Genomic DNA, 20016 nt, shown 5'->3' on the forward strand with positions numbered 1-20016 from the left:
TGATCAGGAAATACTGGTTAGAGGATATAAAGTTGTTATTTGAGACAAATCGATGGGAATCGTGCATAACAGCAGATGATACTGATAGGGGAATTTCGGTGCTTTTATATATGTGAGTGTAACCATGTGAGATCTGTATATAACTGGTTTTACTATAAGCAATTATCATTTGATCAAAATGTCATATCACATACCTTGAGCATACACAATGGAAATTTTTACTACTGATGACTTTGAATCAAATTTAAAACACAAAGACCAGGTATGGTGCACACCTATACTCCCAACATTCAGGAGGGTGGGGCAGGGTTCTGAGTTCCAGACCAGCTACATAGTGAGTTTAAGGCCAGTGAAAGTTACCAAAGGTAGATCTTGTTATAAACCAATAAACAACAACAACAACAACAACAACAACACTCTCTCTCTCTCTTTCTCTCTCTCTCTCTCTCTCTCTCTCTCTCTCTCTCTCTCTCTCTCTCTCTCTTTTCTCTCTTATGACCACTGCTTTGCAAACGGGTCTTCATACCAGTCAAGCCCACGATACTCATTTGAATTGCTTGTTCATCAAATTTGAAGTCCATATCCACTAAGCCGACTTCCCACTCTGTCTCTCCTCTTCATTTACCCAACCAGTGTATACTCTGCCATGGTCCAGGCCTGTACTTCTGTGATCTTGTGTCATGGGTGCATAGTGAGCGATAGCACATGGTATCTAAGCCATTATGCTGACTGCCTTATCTGCCAGTTCACTCCTCTCTCTGGAATTCCCTACCTTCAAATATGCTTAACAGCTCTGCTGAGTCAGGAGCCTCCTTACCTCGCCCAACCTGTCCCCCAACCAAGTCCTCTTACCTGATGCCTGCTCATCTTCCCAAGTCATACACCTCACCAGACCACTCGTGGGGATCTCTAGGCCACCTCCTGTGGCACCCTAGTCCTTGGCTCACTACTAACTCCTTCATCGTGCTAACCTCAATGGCTGCTCTTTAGGATGCAGTCTGGACTTCGACTCCATCAGGAAGCCACATGGGGAGGTGGCTGAATGCCACAGGCACCTACCACATAATGCTTTATGTCCCCACAATAGTGTAATCAAGCACCGTTATCTCCCTTTGTACCTGCCTATCACAGTAGGCCCTATGTGTTGAAGACAGAAACGTTCTAATACTCAAAATAGCTACCTACTTTCATCTTTAGAAAGTTATCACCAGAGATTTCATCACATGCCTAGGCTTAAGTATTTTATCCCCTTTCTGAACTATTTATCACGGCCAGAAAATGTACTGATTATCCCTGTATCATGACATCGTGCTGCAGAGAAGACCGAGTGGGCAGCATGGAGATCCAAGGAGACAAGGGAAACCAAGCAGTTACTACATAGGACTGTCAGCAGCAAGCCCTTCCCTGCCCACGTCAGACTAAACCCTTCAGTCCCTTCATCTTTTCCTAGAAGGGTTTGTAATTTCTGTTGATTGTGCACCAGCGCTTCCCAATCGCTGAACATCTTTCTTCGAATGTGACTCAAAGTGAGTGCACCGAGTCTGGCTAATGTCCTCTGCTCCTCTTAACCTCTGTGGCACACTCCTCCTAACACATTTGTGTCGTCTTGTTCCACAGTGGCCCCACGGTACTGGTTTCAATATAGCTTATGAGCAATAAGGGCTATGTATTTTTTTTTTTCAGACACTGTTCCTTTTGTATTCAACAACCTCCTCACATACTCAGCCGTACCACATTTCTTCCAGGTCAAAAACCATCTCTCCAATTTGTTATGAATTACTCCTTCAAGTTCAGGTGACCCTACCTGATTTGGTGGCATACACAAAGGAAACACAAACGAAATAAAGAGAGCACACGAGCGAGGGAGAGAGGGGGGGAGGGAGGAAGGGAGAAAGGCAGACAGACAGACACTAAATTTTATGGAGTAAAAAATGAGGAAAACCTGGGTTGAGAAAAACTAGCCAAAGTGGTTTATGACGAGTCCTTAGATCTCTCCTAAACCCATACTCTTTTACAGATGTGTGCCTGGGTAACCAGACAGGGATTCTGGGCTCCTCATGTGACGGTCCTGATGTTATCAACCACTCTCCACTATTTACTTAGTCATGTGTTCTCCACCCTTTTGTCTTTTCTCTGGCTCTGTATCCCCACCCAGCAGCCACAGAGAGTGACTTCTGCCCTGGGTATTTCCTGCTTTCAACAGCAGTTCTTTGGGAACTCTAACTGCTCAGTAGGATAAGGCCCCCAGAGTCCAGGGTCCTATGCCTAGGGCATCTGGAGAGGCTTCTCCATTTCTGTGGAGGTCTCCATATGCAAGCCAATGTGTAATGGTGTGCTTAAAGGATTCATGGCGTCTGCCAGCATCTCGGGGGAGGGGCATGGAGGGCTAGAATCTAGAACAGATTGATAACTCTAACTCTGAAGCATTAGGACATAACTTAGTATACTCAGTAAATAGACATAACACGATAGGCTATACCCTCTACTCCGCCCTCAGTGGGAGAGTAAGAACACCCATAGCAATCACCCACCAAGCACCCTTTACACTAATTAAGGATGTGGTCTGGAAAAGTGATCAGGAGGAGGCAGACAGCATAGCTAACACAGAGAGCAGCATATGCAATGCCAGGGCTATCTTCTCTACGCCTCTGCTTCTACACAGGTACGACGCACTTTCTTTGATCTCTTCTGAAGCTTATTTGCTAGCACTGGTGGGAAAACAAAGCACCAGGAATCACAAGTCTTTCTGCACATAAACACACAAATACTTCCTCAATGTGCATCTTTCATTTTTGTGCTCCAGTATACTGATCTAAGATAACAAAACTTCATTTTTATGCTGCATATGCTATAAAAATAAAAAATAAATCTAATTCTTAGCTCCCATGGTTGTCTGTAGGTCATGTTTGCTTCTGTAGTTATAGTAAGTGTGAAATGTACTACACACACACACACACACACACACACACACACACACACACACACACACCAGCAAAGATAGTTCTTTGAAACTCTTCCCTTGACAGAATGCTGTTTCTAAGCAAGAATCAGTGTGCTTCAAAAAAAAAAAATACTCACGGTTGAACAGTCACCCAAGGATCCCCAAGCACAGGCTGGGCTTGTCCTGGAAGCAGAGGATTGAATTCCATTAGGAGAGCGAAGAGTGGGCCAGCAGAATCGCTGAGTGCCAGTACTGCCTTCCTCAGCCCATCCGTCGTAATCGCAGGCCCAGGGATCCTGCAGTCCTTGAGCATTAACAATAAAACCACATTAGGTTGTTTTCTCAATTCCTATGAAATGAGTCAGTAGGTCAAGCAACTGACCCACTGGAGGGAACAATCCCTGCAGCTACACTCCCCACTTCCAGTAACTGGGCTCCTTCTCTCTGCCCTGCACAAAGTGCTCCCACTAACCCAGGAGGAGCCCATGGGGCCTGGCAGACCCAGCTTGGATACTGCCAGAGAGAGTCAGTCTCTGCTGGTGGTAGCATTTTCCTGTGACAGAGGGTACTGTTAGAAGTGCCATAGGGGTGAGGCTTCCTTAGAGTTAGCAAAACTTCTCTGTTAAGACCATGTGTATCATTTATCTCCTTCACCCCAAAGAAGGGTCTTGGTGCTAAAAATAAACATAGAAACCCAATAATTACACCTCTGAAAGCTCCCCCAGAAAACCACTTCCTTCTGCAAAATTACTTTCTCCTCCTCAAAAGATCTCCATACTCAAAAGACCGAGTGGTTGGTTATTCAATCATCCACATTGTTAAAACACACCTCAGGGTCCTCCTGCTGTCCGGCAGTACCATCCACTGAGCTTCAGGAAGCAGAAGTGTGTAAAAGCTGCCAGCAGCCTTTTAAATCCACAGCTCAAGTTGCTGAACACCTTGGGAAACTACCACCTACTCACCCAGAAGAGAGCTGATTCAAGTAGTTAGTAACCTTCTGCATCAGAAACCACCAGCTACTGCCGGTGAGAGGTCGGTAATTCCAAGAACTCATCCATGCAGGCAAATCTAAGGACACACGGCTTGACACAGAGATGGCTAGATCGGCTGTGACAGTTCTTTAGTGGGAGACTTTTGCTTTCTGAATCCACAGGGCTTACTTTCTTTCTTTTTCTTTTTAAAGACAAGCTCTCATTTTCATCTTGAGAAAATGTCTGATCAAGCCACCAACTGAAAACCTGCCATTATAAACGAGGGATTTCACAATGCTCATTCCAAAATCTGCGGCTATTCATTTCTGGAAGTGACTCACTGAGGAAGGACGGCTGTTGGGGGTGGGAGGGAGAGATCATTTTTAGGAGACCGCCTGCTCTCTGAGAACTGAGCAGAAACCCCAGAGTGGCTAGCACGTGTGTGCAGCGACCCCAGCTCAGCTCTCTGAGTCACCCCCTCCCCCAGATGACACGCCATGACCAGTCTCCTCGTGAAAGCCACTTGGTGGACAAAAAGCCCTTTGGGCTGTGCACCCAGCCTCACATCTGCCTCTCTGGGGGCTATTTTCACATAAATCAGGAGGGAGGCAGCAGCAGTTGCCACCTGTCTGGACTCCGAGGCTGGTGAGTAACCAGCCAGCCACGGAGTCCCACTTCCTGTGACTATTTCCAAAAGACCCTATGCTATTTCCTTTAGAAAAATAAGAAGTGAAAAGCAGAGCTACAGGGGGAGGAGAGAGAACTCCAAGAGCAAAGCTAAAAGCCTGCAATGTGATCGCTGTTTACTCAGCCACGCCTAGTTTTAATTTGGTTTCCCAACCCCTGTGCAATTAAGACAGCCAAAGAGAATAGCATTTGGGGTGGGGGTGGGGATGGGGGTGGGGGGTGAGATCCACAAATGCTTAGACCTTCTGAGCGCGTGACCAGAAAAGTAATTTTAAGATTCAAGAGGACCCATCTGAAGCTGACTGGAGCATTAACCCTTGCAGGAAAGAGAAAGTTGGTTTTGTTTATCCCCAAGTTTCAAACATGGAAACCCTCCTTCCTCCCAGATGGCACTAAACAGACTCTACTGCCATCCCCTAGGTTCGTAAAAGAAACGGTTTTCCGAGCTGTCTGGGGGACAGTCACGTTAACAGCAGCCCACGCATCATCCAATACTGAGGTGTCCTTTGAAGCTGACAGCGAAATATGGTGTTTGCTATTTTGCCAAACCTATTAATTTATGCCACGTAGAGGGAGCAGGAGCTCCTGGCCGCAGGACTGCTCTGATTCATGGTAAAGGTAGAGCACTGGTGGCAGCAGTGGCAGGGATTGTTCTGAGGACACCGGCTGGAGAAAGGGTTGCACTTTCATAGAGTTTGCCTTGCCTTTCGTTTTCCAGCTGTGAGCGAGCCTTCACTTTGGGTGAGGGTTTGGAAGCGGTGTGGGGAGGGGTACACATCAAGGCCAGGAGAGTGAACACAAACAAGCCTCTGCCATTGGCAACTGTGGAGAGGACACAGAGCAAGTCCTCCTGTATTTGTTTCAGTGCCTTTGAATGTTTTGGCCTGACTCTCTTCTCCCTTGTTTTCTTCCTAAGTTGGGACATACTGTTTTTATCATTTTTACAAATGGTCTTGTTGTTGCTGCTGCTGCTGCTGCTTGCTTTTGGCAGTACTGGGGACTGGACTCAGGGCTTCACACATGCTAGGCAAGTCCCTCTATTGTGGGGCTCTCCCCAGGCCATCAGACTGATATTGGGAACCATTTGCATAATGTGAATATAATTTACAAGTTGAGGGCAAATCAAGTGGATTTATAATTGAAAGTGAGAATACACACACATGGCCCCCTGCCCTCACCTTTGAGACCTATGGCTGTCCTCAGTGAGAGAGCTCGAGTCTAAAATCTACTGTTGCTAAGCTGGTGGGAGGAAGGACATTGATTGGCCTTCTGAGGACTGCTCAAATGCTTGGAGATCTCATTTTCCCTCTTGCCAACAGGAAGCTTCTCTCCCCCTAGTGTCACACACACCAGGCTCAGATCTCAATGGGGAGGGGGGTGGCTAGCCCTGTCCTAGACTGCTGACTGGACAGTCTTGGGAGGCCAGTGCAGAAGTGTTAGCGGGAGAAAAGGAACATAAAGCCAAGCTAGAAGGCTGTGAAGCAGAAGCTAGGGAGGAGCACAGGGAACACACACCTAGCACAAGGCAGCTTCGAAGGTCCCTGCTGTCCTTGAGGGATGTGCTTGCTTGGGTGCTCTAAGCCTGAATACTCAGAATGTGACTGGATCTGAGGCTGCTCCATGTCTTCCTGCCACTTGCACTGTTGTGGACACCATTCAAGTGTACAGAGCACACCGTCTTCAAACAAAATAAAACCCAGGCACAAAAACAGCCATCTACTTAACATTTACTCAAAGTTCCCATTTAAACAATGGAAACAAGCGAATTCTTTGCGTATTGCCTTTATGGACAGGAGACGCAGTGGCCTCACTCAGGTAGGACGCCAGCTCCAGGTTCCAGCTCCTTTTGCCGATCTGCTCTTAAGCAGGTCACCCAACCTATTTAGGGCAGTTTAGTCATCTGGTGATACACAGGCTTACCTTGTGCGATACTCAAGTGATTTTCAGAGCAACCTGACAGGCTAAGAACTAATATCACCCTATCCTACAGCCAAGGAAACTGAGGGAGCTTGGGGACTTGCCTGTGGCCAATCAGAGGATGGTGGACACAAGGGGGCATGACTCTGACTTGTACCCCAGAGCCCGCCAGCCACCTCTGCACTGTGTGGGGCAGAGCACTATAGGAATTGCCTCAAAGCCGCAGTGTGCCCTAACCAGGTAGGGTTTTTGAACTTATCACTTGCAAATGCAGTTTTCTGGAAACTTTAATCAAAAGTTTTTTTTTTTTTTTTGGTTCTTTTTTTCGGAGCTGGGGACCGAACCCAGGGCCTTGCGCTTCCTAGGTAAGCGCTCTACCACTGAGCTAAATCCCCAGCCCCGAACCCTTCTTTTCTTATATGTTTCTTTTTCTCAAGCTTCACGTGGTTCATATCTCTTTGAACTTGCTCGCCTGGCTCCCATCAAGGTGCCTTTCTCTGGTGCCTGTCAACCAGGTTGTCTACGGTGGCACTTGGGAGTCTCCTTAGCCTTGGTGAGCTTTCTATCCTCGAACAAGAAGCCACCCCTTATTTCAATGCCACAGACATATGTAGTTGGCCTAGAATGTTCCACATAGAAGCACCACAGCTACGTGGTAATTAACGACCCGCTCACCCAGCACGTTCATCTCCCTCTCCTCCCTCACCACATTGTAATGGTTCTGTACCATGGGTCCTAAACCAAAGGTACTAACAAGAAAGATGGAAAAGAAAGTTGAACAGATCATTCTGGTTTTAGTTTCATTTAAGACACATTAACAACTATATGTAAGACTCTGTAAAACAGACTCACGTTAACGTTTGTAAGCCAGAACTTTTCCCCCAGCCAAAGGTTTGCTATTATAGGTTGCACTATTTAGTACAAGATCAAGTACTATTTACTCCTTACATTCACACACACTTCCTGTCATAAAAACTTGAACCTGGATGGGACATTAAATCAACCACGCAAAAACTCCAGGTGGCAAGTGTCTGTGGGTGGGGGGGAGTGCACACTCGAGGTGGGAAGTGGCGGTGGGTTCGTGTGTCAGTGCACACTCCAGGCTGCCAAGGACATGACTCACTCCTGGGAAACCTTTATCATTCTTTCTCATCTTAGGTGACTAATCCTGTCATGGCCCGGAAGGAGTTCTAAGGGCAAAGAAGCTTTTCCTTTCTACTTAGAATGGTCTCTGCAGAGCTCTGGAGTGGCTGTACTCCATGTTCAGAATTCATGGTCCAGGCTTAAAATTGTGACAACCCAGAGTTTTGTAGGGTAGATGCGTACATTGTAAAGGCACATACAAAAATTCCCACCTATTTCTAAAGGAAAACGAACCTCAACATTCCTAGGCTTCTCTATGTTGGAGGGAAAGCAGAACCAGGGCACACATCTGACCACTGAAAACAGTCATGAGACAACACATTTGTTCACAGAACATGCCTGGCCAAGTCGGTTCCTCAGTGCTTACAGAAGATGCAGCCAAAAAACAAACACTTGAGTGCACAGGGAGCAGGGCCTAGCTTAGCTTCCTGATGCAGGCCAGAGTGTGATTCCAATGGGCATCGTGGAATCCTGAGCCAGGTTTGAAATGAGACTACATCACAGCTTAATACACACATTCATACACTCACCCACAGACAGACAGACAGACAGACACACACACACACACAGACACACCATCACAGACACACATATTCACACAACCACACACACACACACACACACACACACACACACACACACACACACTATTATTCTTTTTATGTTCATTTACAAGTTATTTCTTCTCTGTATTTAACCTGTTTCAACCTGAAAATAACACACATTGACTTTTCCTTGTTTCTCCTTAACTAAAGAGCAGCCATCCAGCAAGGCTTGGGAGACGGCACTGGCACTCACCTTCAACTTCACTGAGTCAGGCGTGTTTGTCACCGCGTCCAGCCAGCACCTGTCTCTCTCTGCTGCCTTGTCTTCTCCCTCACACACCTTAGACCTCTGTCACTTGTTCCTGAACGACAGGACAGGCTTGTTCTTTTAATTGGTCACTTGCTGACCAGTGGCTGTGGCAGAAGGCAGATGAGGAATAGAAAGGAGATCTTCAGGATTTCCATGGAGGTCGCCGACTGTCCACACCTGCTGAATGAAGAAAATGGCTGTCAAATTACCTACCACCAGACATAAGGACTCACCACTATAACCCCCTAGATTTAGTTTCTGTGTGCCACTACATGCCACGGGAATCTTCGTTATCTTACTGGGTCTACAGAGAAAAGTTTGTAAGTTTTCATTAAATTTTTAAAACATGAAAATTTTTTTTTTTTGGTTCTTTTTTTCGGAGCTGGGGACCGAACCCAGGGCCTTGCGCTTCCTAGGCAAGCGCTCTACCACTGAGCTAAATCCCCAACCCCAAAACATGAAATTTTTATACAAAATATTAAGTCACTACTAAGAAGCCAGAAGTATATGGTGAAACCTTGTCTCAAACACAAACAAACAACCCCTTAACACTCGGTTTCTCAGGAGTTTTACTTACAGGGGCTATGTTCAACCCGAGTGCACAGCTGTGCCGCTCACTACTCCACACTGAGGCTTAAGAACTTGAAGCTTGAGGCAGGTGAAATGGCACAGTGTACCCACCAAGCCTGCCTGCTTGAGTTCGATTCCTGGAACTATCACGGTGAAGGAGGGAACTAACTCCTGACATTCACGAGTGTACTGAACTGTGTGCATATGCCCCAATAAATGAAAATAAAACACAAAACAACAAAACCCCTGAAGTTCCATTAACACATCCCTGCCTCCGCCCCCAAGTTTATATTAGCTGCAATGTGTCAGGCACAACACACACACACATCTACGAGGCTGAGAATAAAAAGCGTTAAAGCATATCAAGCCCTTCAGAGACAACACAGGGGGTGTGGCCGTTTTATGCTGAGCATGCATGGTGACCTGAGTTGAAGTCCCCAGCACTCACAAAAGGGCAGCAGTGGCTGCACATGTCTGAAGCACCAGCACTGGAGAGAGGGTGGGGAGGGAACACAGAAAAACAAACGAGAGAAAGACAAAGACAGAACCAGAAAGAAACCTTGTTTCCTCAGGAAAGACGGTGAAGAACAGAACACCGGAGAGTCTCCTCTGGCCTCATGGCAAGTGTGGGCCCACACACCTGCACATGCATATGCGCGCGCGTGCGCGCGCACACACACACACACACACACACACACACACACACACACACACACACACACACACACACAAAGAGAAATGGAAGTCGTCACTGTATTTGGGGTAGGGGCTCTTGTTTCCTGAGTAATACTTCGATTGAATTAGGAAGCAAAGTTCATCCTAATTACAAGGCGGACAAACAAGGTCATGCAATGACCAGTCTGGTTCACCTTCCTGACTGACTAATGGCACAGAATACAGTGTAAATATAATGTAGTCACCTTGTAATGTTACAATCCTCTGAGGTCAGACAGTCAGAATCTGAAGAGTCAGGTTTAAGGAAAACAAAGCCCAACAGAGATGACTGTACTAAAGCTAGATTTCCTGTTTGTTTAATTTTTTTGTGTGTGTGTAACTAACTTGCATTATCAGTTTCTGAGTTGTTGTTGGTTTTTTTTTTGCAACTCAAATAAATCCCTGAGGATTTATGACTTAATCTTTGTGCAGTATCACTGAAAGACACACAATCCAGTTAACTGAAAGTAATTTAAAAAGCAATTTTAGTCTTGACTTGCTCTCGCAAGGAACATTAAAGGAGATCCAATTCATAATCTACAGCCATACGTGGAACAAACCCCCATCTTCTCCGTCTCAATTCTTTTTTTTTTTAATTAACTTGAGTATTTCTTATATACATTTCGAGTGTTATTCCCTTTCCTGGTTAAGAGAATGGTTTATATATTTTTAAAAATTAAGAGAGGGACTTGAGAATATTGCCAGTGCTTCTACACAAACTACCCTCTCTGAAATAAGTCTAGAAGTCAGCATTCAATCCTTGTCCAAAGAAATAACATGACTGCATCATGTCTCAAGTCTCTTTCATATAATGAAAACAAAATAAGTTCTATAGGACATAGTCTTAAAGCAGTTGATTCAACTTTAAGTCAGTTCTTTAAGAATGAGACCTGACTTAAGTTTCATATTATGATATCTCAGGGTCAGGGTCAGGGTCAGGAGGATAATTCAATTTGAGGCTAGTCTGGGTTATTACAGCAAGGCCTTGTCTCTAGAACAAGGACTTACTTTATCACGATTCTGATATGAAATGTGCATATATACTTGTGTATGTATTGAATTGAGTGGTTTTGCTTTCTCCCAACATCCTTCAGTCCAAGGTTTGCAGAAGGGGTACTGGGAGAAAGGCTGAATGGGATTTCTAATGGGAAACCTCAAATGCAGTGTCTGGTCTAACACAACCCTGAAGTACAGTGTGGTTTGCCATACCCGTGCTTTTCCTAGTGATTGAAATGTTCATTTCTGAGACTCCTAAAATAAAGTCACCTTCTGGGGCGGAAAGTAAGCTGAGGAGGCAGGGCCTGGGAGGATGACTCAGCCTTAAGTTGGTAGATCTGAGGCATCTACTGTTGTAAGACATCCTAACACCATCGAGGAACATCTGGTCTCATATGCTCTGTTTACTGCTGAGGTGGGATCTGGTTTACTGTCTGCTCCCTCTCCCCAAAGCAAAGCACTGCTCTTCACAAAGAAACAAAACCAAAGCGTATTTGTGCTAAGTAAGAAGAGCGAGGAATAAAGATTAAAATGTACCCACACACAAATGTCTTTCTAGAATTCAGAAGTTTGCAGCTGGGGTCCAGGCTTCTGAAGGTGGCCTGTCACTCACCAGTTGACACCTTTGAGTATGATTCCAAAAAGTTTTTGCAAACCCAGCCTTTGTTTTCCAGAAGGGACCCTGTAGTACTGACCTGAGGCGGCAGAGTGATGTTGTAGAGGCCGCTCATCAAGGCTGCTGCTAATCATATTCTTGCCTCAGAGTCTGAAGAGGGGCTGAATGCACAGGCAGCTTGGCTCAGCCATTCAGTCCTTGGAGGGAGGGGGTGGGAGGCAGTGGGGCCTGGGCTTGAGACGCCTGGGTGGAAGGTTTGTTTTGGAGAGCATTCGGGAACAGCATTTGGTTTCCTCCATTTAACCAGGTCACCCAGGCATGGAATGCACAGCTCTGCCAGACAGAGCATTTTGGATGCCTGAGGAACAACCGTTTGTCCGGGCTACTGATGCAAAGTGAAGCCACGGCTTCCTTTTTGCTCTGTGCTCAATGGCAGCCTTGACGTCACAACTGGGAATCATTGGAGGGACAAATAACAAGGCACAAGCCAAACAGGCCCCGTGCTGTCCCGGTGGCAGGATTATTTTAGTCTCACTCAGAGACCTCCTGGGGCTGCAGAGACATGGCATGGCAGACACAAATGCATGTAGCTTACACAAAAAGGCAGAACCTGGACGAATGAAACAGACCTTTGGCCAGGGCTAGCTGCACTCAAAAGCCTGGATGCAGTTCCCAAGTTAAACTAGTTTCTGATAGCGCAGCCTTCCTGAGGGATGCCTAAAGGGATTTGGCAAATGGTTTCGGATCTCTGTAGGAATAACCTTTCCAAGTATATAAAGGCTGGTCTCACTCAGGGTGATGGCACATGTACTCTGGAAACACTAGGCACTTGTAAAAGCAGGTAGCCTCAGCAGAACACAAGACATGATTTCAAAGATTTTTAGGTTTGAGTAAGTAAATAAATATGCATGACAGCACTGGCTGTAGAGGTCTGGGCCAATGGGTGAAAAATGCTGGATGACGGTGACCAAACCTCGCCATGAGCTGTAAGTTCTCTATACAGCCTTCCCTGTTTCAACTTTATGGGGAAACTGTAGATTATGCTCACCTACGTGAGTGTCGGGTCATTTCTTTCCATTATACATGCCTAGACTACAGACATCCTGGACTATCTGTGGTTGGGATCTGAAAATATCGCTCACTACCTTCACAGGATAGAACAGAACTTTTTGTGGCTGCCCCACACTGAATTCCCTACTTCTGGGACAACTTGTAGTTTTCACCAACCTAAGTTTGTATCAACAGTGCTCAGTGCTCAGAGACCTAGAGAACAACTCGAACTATAAATCCAGATCAGGAAGGGATGTCATGGCCTGCTTAAGGCGGAGAACCACAACAAGCACATGCCAGTTCATGTGAGTTCCTACCCAAAGGCCACCTGAGAACCGCTCTGGGGGGTGAGGCTGGGGGGTATTTCTGAGATGCTCTCTCACTTTTAGTGGCTTTTTAAGACTGAGCATTTCTGGAGGGAGCACTCTACTGTGAGGTCCCCATGTCAAGTTTATTACAAAAGGAGACTCTGCTATGCAGAGCCAGGGCTTCCAAAGCCAGAGCGAGAGTCTCATCCAAGTTTCCCCCAGGTGGTCTTGTCAACCACTGTCTTCCATAGGATGCTAATGACCTCACCCAGACAGATAACAAACGCTGGGCTCTTGCTTCTGTTGCCTAAGAGATGCCCAAGTGTGGTATTTTGTGTTCACCGAAAAGACAAACAAATACTATATTTTAATAACTTTTTTAAAGAGGAGGAAGGTGATTTTGTACGTGCCGGTTTCCTTCAGGTGCTGATCACACTCAAAGGGTCAAATTTTATCCTAGCTGCATGTCTCGTCTATTTCAAGAGGTGAAAGTTACTGTGGCCCTACCCACTCAGAGGTTTACAGCTTAAGAACTATAATTAAATTTCTTCTGAACTCATTTATTATACTTCAAGTTTTCAAAAAAGAGAACGATGAGATTTCTAAAATCACCACATGCCCAGAGGGAGGAGGTCCATTTATCTTTATTGTTCTGATGTAAGGGTATGAAAATGTAGGTATTTTCTTACAAAACTGTATTCCGATTACAACTGTTTAATGTCCAAAGACCTCTGGTATAAACTTCAGTAAACAGTCATTCATTAAGAAGCAACTATGGAAAGGCAATATTTAAAAGAGGGAAAAAGTGATTAAAACCCTCCACACGTCTCTATCCAAGACAAATGCCTCGGCTGCCCGGGTATTCAGAGGGTCCGACAAGCACTGGGATCTAGGTTTGATTCATGCCATAAAGAAGTCTAGCGTTCTACTTGTTCACGAAAGACCTAGAACCTCACATAAATAATGCTAGTAATATTTCATTTTAAAATTACTTAAATATGCTATCAACCACAGAGCTGACCACGCACAGTGCACTAATGCTCTTCCCTAATGAAGTGCACAGCAAGGACAGTTTCACTTTAGTGAATCTCTTGTTTTGGAAATCTAAAATGGGTGAGTTCTAGAGCCCCACCTGCTTGTTTCCAGTCCAGAAGGACGAAGGGAAGGAGACACTGCTCTGAGAGGACCAGAGACAGATCCTGAGAGTCCAGATCAGGCATGCTATGGAAACCAGAGGCTCTTCCTTTGCTTGCTTTTGGGGGTAGGGGGTTCAAAGGGCCTGAACTCCACAGTCCTCTCAGTAACAGCAGACACACTGTGCTGAAGTTCCTGGCTTCAGAGCCTCTCAAGTGTTCGCACTCACAAACTAAGGCCGAGCTAGCCCACCTGCCCCTTCAGCAGGGCAGGGTGGCAGCTCTCCTCCTGGCACACTCTCCTGACTCAGTCTTGCCGTGGATCAAACCTGGTTCCGGTTTCAGTCTGATCCACTGTGGCGACTTCTCCACGAGCCTTCATTAGGAGCAGGCAGCCGCCATCCACACCACAGAACCAGTTCCCTCCTGCCCCAGCTCCTCTCCTGAAAGAGCTATTGGGTGAAGACATCTGCTCTAATTTATTTGTGAATGCAACTTTTGAAAAGTTTTCTTTTAACTTCATATTCTAAGACACTGCTTAATCCTGCAAATCTACCTGCCTTCCCACCCATCACCTATGCGGAAAAGAAAATCTCTAATAGCAATCTCTCAGTTACTCTGTTCCATTAGCCTGGAAGCTTCAGGAAGAAGGGTGAAAGTCTGTGATAATCTTGTTTGAACATGGTGGGTGTTGAAAGACTCTCTCCTAACTGTGTCATCAGCCTCAGCTGTAGCAGGCAGAGGTGGCCACTGCTCTCTCCTGCCAGCTCACCGAGAACACAGGCCTATGCCCAGAGTTAAGAACTATGCCAAATATCCCGCACCCCCCTTTCTTTACTCAGTGTCTTATGAATATGAAGCCTACACTGTATATAAGCTTTTACAAAGTATGACTTCTTAAGCAATGCCTTTGTATTCTTACCACCCACATGCACAGAAGTCTAGTGAAAGGATGTATTCACTTTATAAAGCCACCAATGAGCAGTCAGTAGGGTCAGGGGAATGAGGAACAATCTCACACAGGACAGCCAGGAAGGCAGGTCACGTCATCAGGGCAGGACGCTGCGCATGGACACTAGAGTTCCCAGGTCCAGATGCTTGCTTCTGGAAGAGGAACGTTTGCTTCCTCATCATATGGCCTATTCCACAACGTCACAAACAGCTCACCTGTGCCAGCAAAGATCTGAGATTATCAAGTCCCAGCTGCCCATTCAGACGGCAGCTCCAGAGCAGAGGTTTGGGCTGCCTGTGCAGGTCTCCTGGCTTCTTGCCCTCGTGTTCTTTTCCATTCATTCACTGGTCCTCACCACGGCACTCCAGACTGTGGGTCAGGCTGTGGCCTTGAGGGCCAATGACAAGGGCTGCAGAAAATGGCAGTGACTCGCATGCAGTGTGGGAAGTATATGGACAAGGAACATCGCCAAGACAGGATGCATGTGTTAGTGGCTTAGCTAGGAACAGCTACTGACATGAACTTGACCTCCTGGGCTGTATGCAGCCATGAGTTGACTCACCGTTCACCACTATCACCTAACACCTGGTGGAAGAGTCAGGTGTGTACGTCTCCTATCTGTGGCAGCCCTGGGAACTGTCTGAATCAACAGCAGGATGTGCACTTTGTGTGTGACACTGTTTCTTCTGTGACCTTCTCAAATCCCATCATGCTAACCGTAGAAATTCAGCTCCCATGCTGCGGAAAGCCTTTTCCCCATCATGTTTCTCCATGAGACTACCAACATGTGAGATTAGTTCAGGGACTCTGATCTCTCTGGCAATGTTCTGCTGACAAAGATGGTTTGTCACTCTCTGCTTTGTCCTCAGATGGCTTACGAGTCATCGCTTCTGAAAACTCACACTGTTCACTTGTGTAATGAAGCTTTTTCACAAACACACGAAACTAACTGCACAGCACCTGTATGCAGGGAGGCACCAATCAGCCCATCAGCTCCTCCCTTGAACCACCACAGTGCTACCTACCCATCACCATCTCACCAAACTGCTCTGCTAACAGTTGGTGGGATCATGCACTACAGAAGAACTCAACTCCTTCGGCATCCCAGAACGAGAGGCACAGCACTGAGGGACAACTCTCTGATCTAATCCTAGTACCCGTGACTGTCAAAGGTCTTCAGAGAAAAGTACATTTGCTCTGGTCATCGCCTGGCCTCTTTGATATTAAAAAAATTCTTTCGTATTTAATGGTATAAACTTAAGTGCTTTCATATTTCTGCCAGATCCCCTGGAGATGTATGGCTTATTAATATAGAACAAGTATGTGCCTGAGAGGCAGGGGTCTAGGCCTGTTTACTGACTGGGTAGTGACAGGCAAACAGCTTAAGAATCACTTTTAAATTGATGTTTTAATTAAAAGAAACTCCTGTGGGTCAGATCAGCAGGATCAATCTTATAGAACAGGAGTGGCACTCAGGAGCTGGGCCAGCCGCATGCTGAGGTCTGAGGATGCATTCAGAGGGGAAACTAGGGTGTGTTGAAGGTACTAATCCACACAGACCAATCTAGGCACCTTGGTATTGAGGGTGTTTCTTAGCTGGATTCAAGGCAGACACAGTGAAATGTGAGTTTAAATTGTCGGAACGCCCAAAGCTACAGGAACTGGTAAACGCCTGCCATTTTAAGAACAGCCGCACATGGGCAAGAGCGTGGCTCTTAGGATCTGATCCCATGCATTCAAATGCTGGTTCACCCTGTGTGCACTGTTGGTTCTATTTCTCCTAATTTGAGTAAAGAATGGAAGTTACTCCAGGTGATGTCGACACTCAGTGGACAAGAGCTTGTTAAGCAGATACTAAAGTAACATATGGTGATTTTCCCCACAGTATGTCTCAACTGACAGTACGAATTGATATACTGGCTCCATCTCACAAGATTCTCGGAGGGGCATGAACGCCAACGCCTAACCTTCACATCACCCTTGGGCTTTCCGACACTTCCCTCATCATTCCTAGAGGTTCCTATGTGCCTCACTCCTTCCCTGTATGTCACACCACAGCAGGAGACAACATACCAACCAACCAGAAGGACACACATTAAATGACAGATAAGCACGAACACACAAGCCAAAACGGAAGCGCTCTGTAACATTCTGGACACTGAATGACTTGGATGCCGTCTGCATGTCAATCTCACCCATCCTCACCAGACCTATGCCCACTGGTGTCCTCAACGGCTTCTCCAGACACGTCTCATGCTCCACGGGCCCGAAGCAGAATCCTTGCTTTTCTTCCACTTTCCATAATAAGGTAATGAAAAACTGATCACATTCGGGAACAACAGAGCAACACAGATGAAGACATGGCTGCTATCCCCAACACCACGTATGATTTTTATAAACAGAATGCAGGAGGAAAAACTCAAGGTGCAAAGGAGACCACATACGATGTGGGGTCACACTGTCACATCTTTAAGTGCTTCTACCAATGCAAATTTATGTGATGATAAAAACCTATGTCTGTTTAGAGTCAGAGAATAATTGTAAATAAAATCTTCTGCAGTGTGTGTGTGTGTGTGTAGGGGGATAGTATAATAGGAATCAGAAAGGAGGGTCCTCAAATATTTCTAGTAAGTTGATTCTTAGGCTGGACGGTGATTCCCTGACACCCATCATTAAAGTGTGCTTCACCCCATGCCTACTATATATAACCTGTTGCACATGTCACCCACACAAACTGTGCTCAAAGTAGTTCCTATTGCAAAACAGTAAGGAAGCAAACCTTTCTTTAAGAAGAAAGGACATTAATGCATGCTAATCACGGTGGTTTCAGTGAACCACACCTTTAGCAAGGATGGTAAAGTAAACATGATATACAGATCAACTGCCAAGGAGGAAACTGCGGGGCTCAGAGACTACATACATACCTACATACTATCCTGTCTGCAAGGCTGGTCTTAGGACAAAATTAAGAGATGCTACTTGTTCAGTTAATGGCCTGGCCAGTGGACAGTCCCACTTTCTCTTGTCCCCAGAGGCTGACACGATTCCAAAATGTTCCTAAGAGGCCCAGTTCTGCTGAACATCAGTGATCTAAAGTCATTCTCCCTTCCTCCTTCTGCACAAGCAGAAGACAACTTGTTATAGCGCTTCTTACCATGAACTCTGAAGCAAGGGCAAATGAGCTCAAAGAAACACTAGGCGTGATGTGCCTTGTTTATCTGTTTGAACAGGCATTTTTTAAAAAAGGAAAGAAAGAGAGGCCTGCAGGTTTCTTGTCCCTCTTATATAAGAGGTGGAACTTTCTGAATGGCCAAGGAGGAGGTAGTTTGATTTAGACTTGGCATGAGGTTGAGGGGAAGAAATGCCTTTGTAGCTGGCCCTAAATATTATGGTACCTTGGATGAGTTTACCTCCTAGGGAGAAGCTGCCACATGTTCTAACAGAAGCCACTGGGCTTGGCAAGGACAAGAACGGAAGAATTACAAAGGAATGGTGGTTTCTCCATCATGGCAGAGGCATGCTGGGAGAACCGCCCAGGACCAGCTTCCTTCTTCACAGTTTACCAAAGCTACCCCTCCTTACGATAATTTTTATCTTTTTCCAGACTTAAAGAAAAGAAACCAAATTAACATTGAAAGGGGGAATTGTCCCCTAAAGCTGTGGGTCTGAGAGGTTTCTGAAGGTGTTCTTTTTAACTTTCAATTCTATAATTCCAAAGTAAGAATGCCTCTGCTTTCTTGTGCATGCCAGTGCTCCTGGTTTAAATGCTAAGTTCTTGCCTGTGCTCCCGCTTCGCTTGGTGGCCATTCTCAAACACAGATGGCCCTGCTCTGAACCTTCTCCAAATGGCAGCCGGCAGCTAAGGATTCTTTTTTTTAACTGAAAGTTTTACAAAGGACTTGGTTTTGATATAAACTCCAAGGCCTCTCACATCCACAATAATGGAGTTTCTAGATATTCAGATCTTTTTCTTTAGGTTAAAAAATATAAAAGCAAATATACTAACTTACACCTTAGGGGTGTACACCGACTAATGTGCTCATGCACTTACTGAAACATATAAAACTCCTGGCTGGGGTGAGGGGGGACGCCTTATTCCATAAAGTGCTTGCAAACTACACGAAGGGCAAAAGCCAGGGGTGGTGGCACTTGTTTATATCCCTCAGCACTGGGGAGGTGGAGACACACTGTGGGCTCACTGGCAGGCCAGCCTCAACTACTCAGTGAACTCCAGACCAAGGAAAAGTCTTGTTTTAAAATAAGGCGGTTGGTGGTTGTGGGCAAACATACCTGAGGTTGACCTCTGACCTCCATGTGCACATGCATACTTGCTCACAGCCAAAGGTAAAGGAACAAAACCGACCTGGGGTTATTCTTCTAAACTGTGTCATTTTTTTACACAAGAAAAAAAAACACTATTTTTACTCTGCCAGAAATCAACTTGAACAACTAAACGTGAAAGAATTAGGCAGATGGCATGCTGGATGCTGCCTAATTCTGATTCACATTAAAAAAAAAAAAATCAAACCTGAGTCATAATTTATCATTTCCAAGAGGAAAAAATAAACGTACACAGTGGTAGTGAAAACATCACCACCGGTTCCCAGTTATAAGAAGCAAAAAGAAATTAACTTTGAAGAGAAAAATGGTACAAAGTATACATATTGGCTTCAGTTTGCCTAGTTTTCTGTGTTTCATGTAAAAGGCAGGGAGACTTGAAGTAGCAGAGTGTGCATGAGGAGAGGTGGTGGGGAGACTGGCAGAATGCGAACATCAGGGGTTGTTTAAAATGCCAGGTCCTTAAGGGCACCAGTGTCCCTTAGATGTTGGTTCAGAACAGCATGGCATACAAACCAGAAAAAATGATCCTGGCTGTGGGCAGTAGGGAGGTGGTGGCACCAGAGCTTCTCCTCTCAAAGCATGGATAGAGAAGATGCCCTAGGAGCAGGGCGGGGAGGGTTAAACCCCGTGAGGTTGCAATACCCTCAGGTTTGTTTTGTTCCCCCGGCCCCACCAGGAAATACAAGGGGCATGGTGTTCCTCTCTGTGCAGTCATCTGGTGTGACCCCAGACGGGCAGTCAATCCATTTAGGGTCTCTGTGTACAGTACTGAGCCTCGACTACAGGTCAGGAACAGCACTCTGTAATGTGGTGAACACAACG

General features: G+C 45.8%; 1 protein-coding gene across 1 annotated transcript in view; it reads right to left on the reverse strand.

Annotated features, from left to right (window-relative positions):
- Nucleotides 1-483: 483 nt before the first annotated feature.
- The window catches only part of LOC147994786 (uncharacterized), a 141536-nt gene continuing 122003 nt past the window's right edge, over nucleotides 484-20016 (reverse strand). Inside the window, exons 6-7 of the mRNA XM_087659540.1 lie at nucleotides 8458-8694; nucleotides 484-3245 (exon numbers count right to left, since the gene is read on the reverse strand). The gene's annotated coding sequence lies outside the window, so the exon portion shown is untranslated. The remainder of the gene's footprint in view (nucleotides 3246-8457; nucleotides 8695-20016) is intronic.

This window comes from Rattus norvegicus, chromosome 4 (assembly GCF_021556685.1).
Source record: "Rattus norvegicus strain SHRSP/BbbUtx chromosome 4, alternate assembly SHRSP_T2T, whole genome shotgun sequence".
Lineage (NCBI taxonomy): Eukaryota > Metazoa > Chordata > Mammalia > Rodentia > Muridae > Rattus > Rattus norvegicus.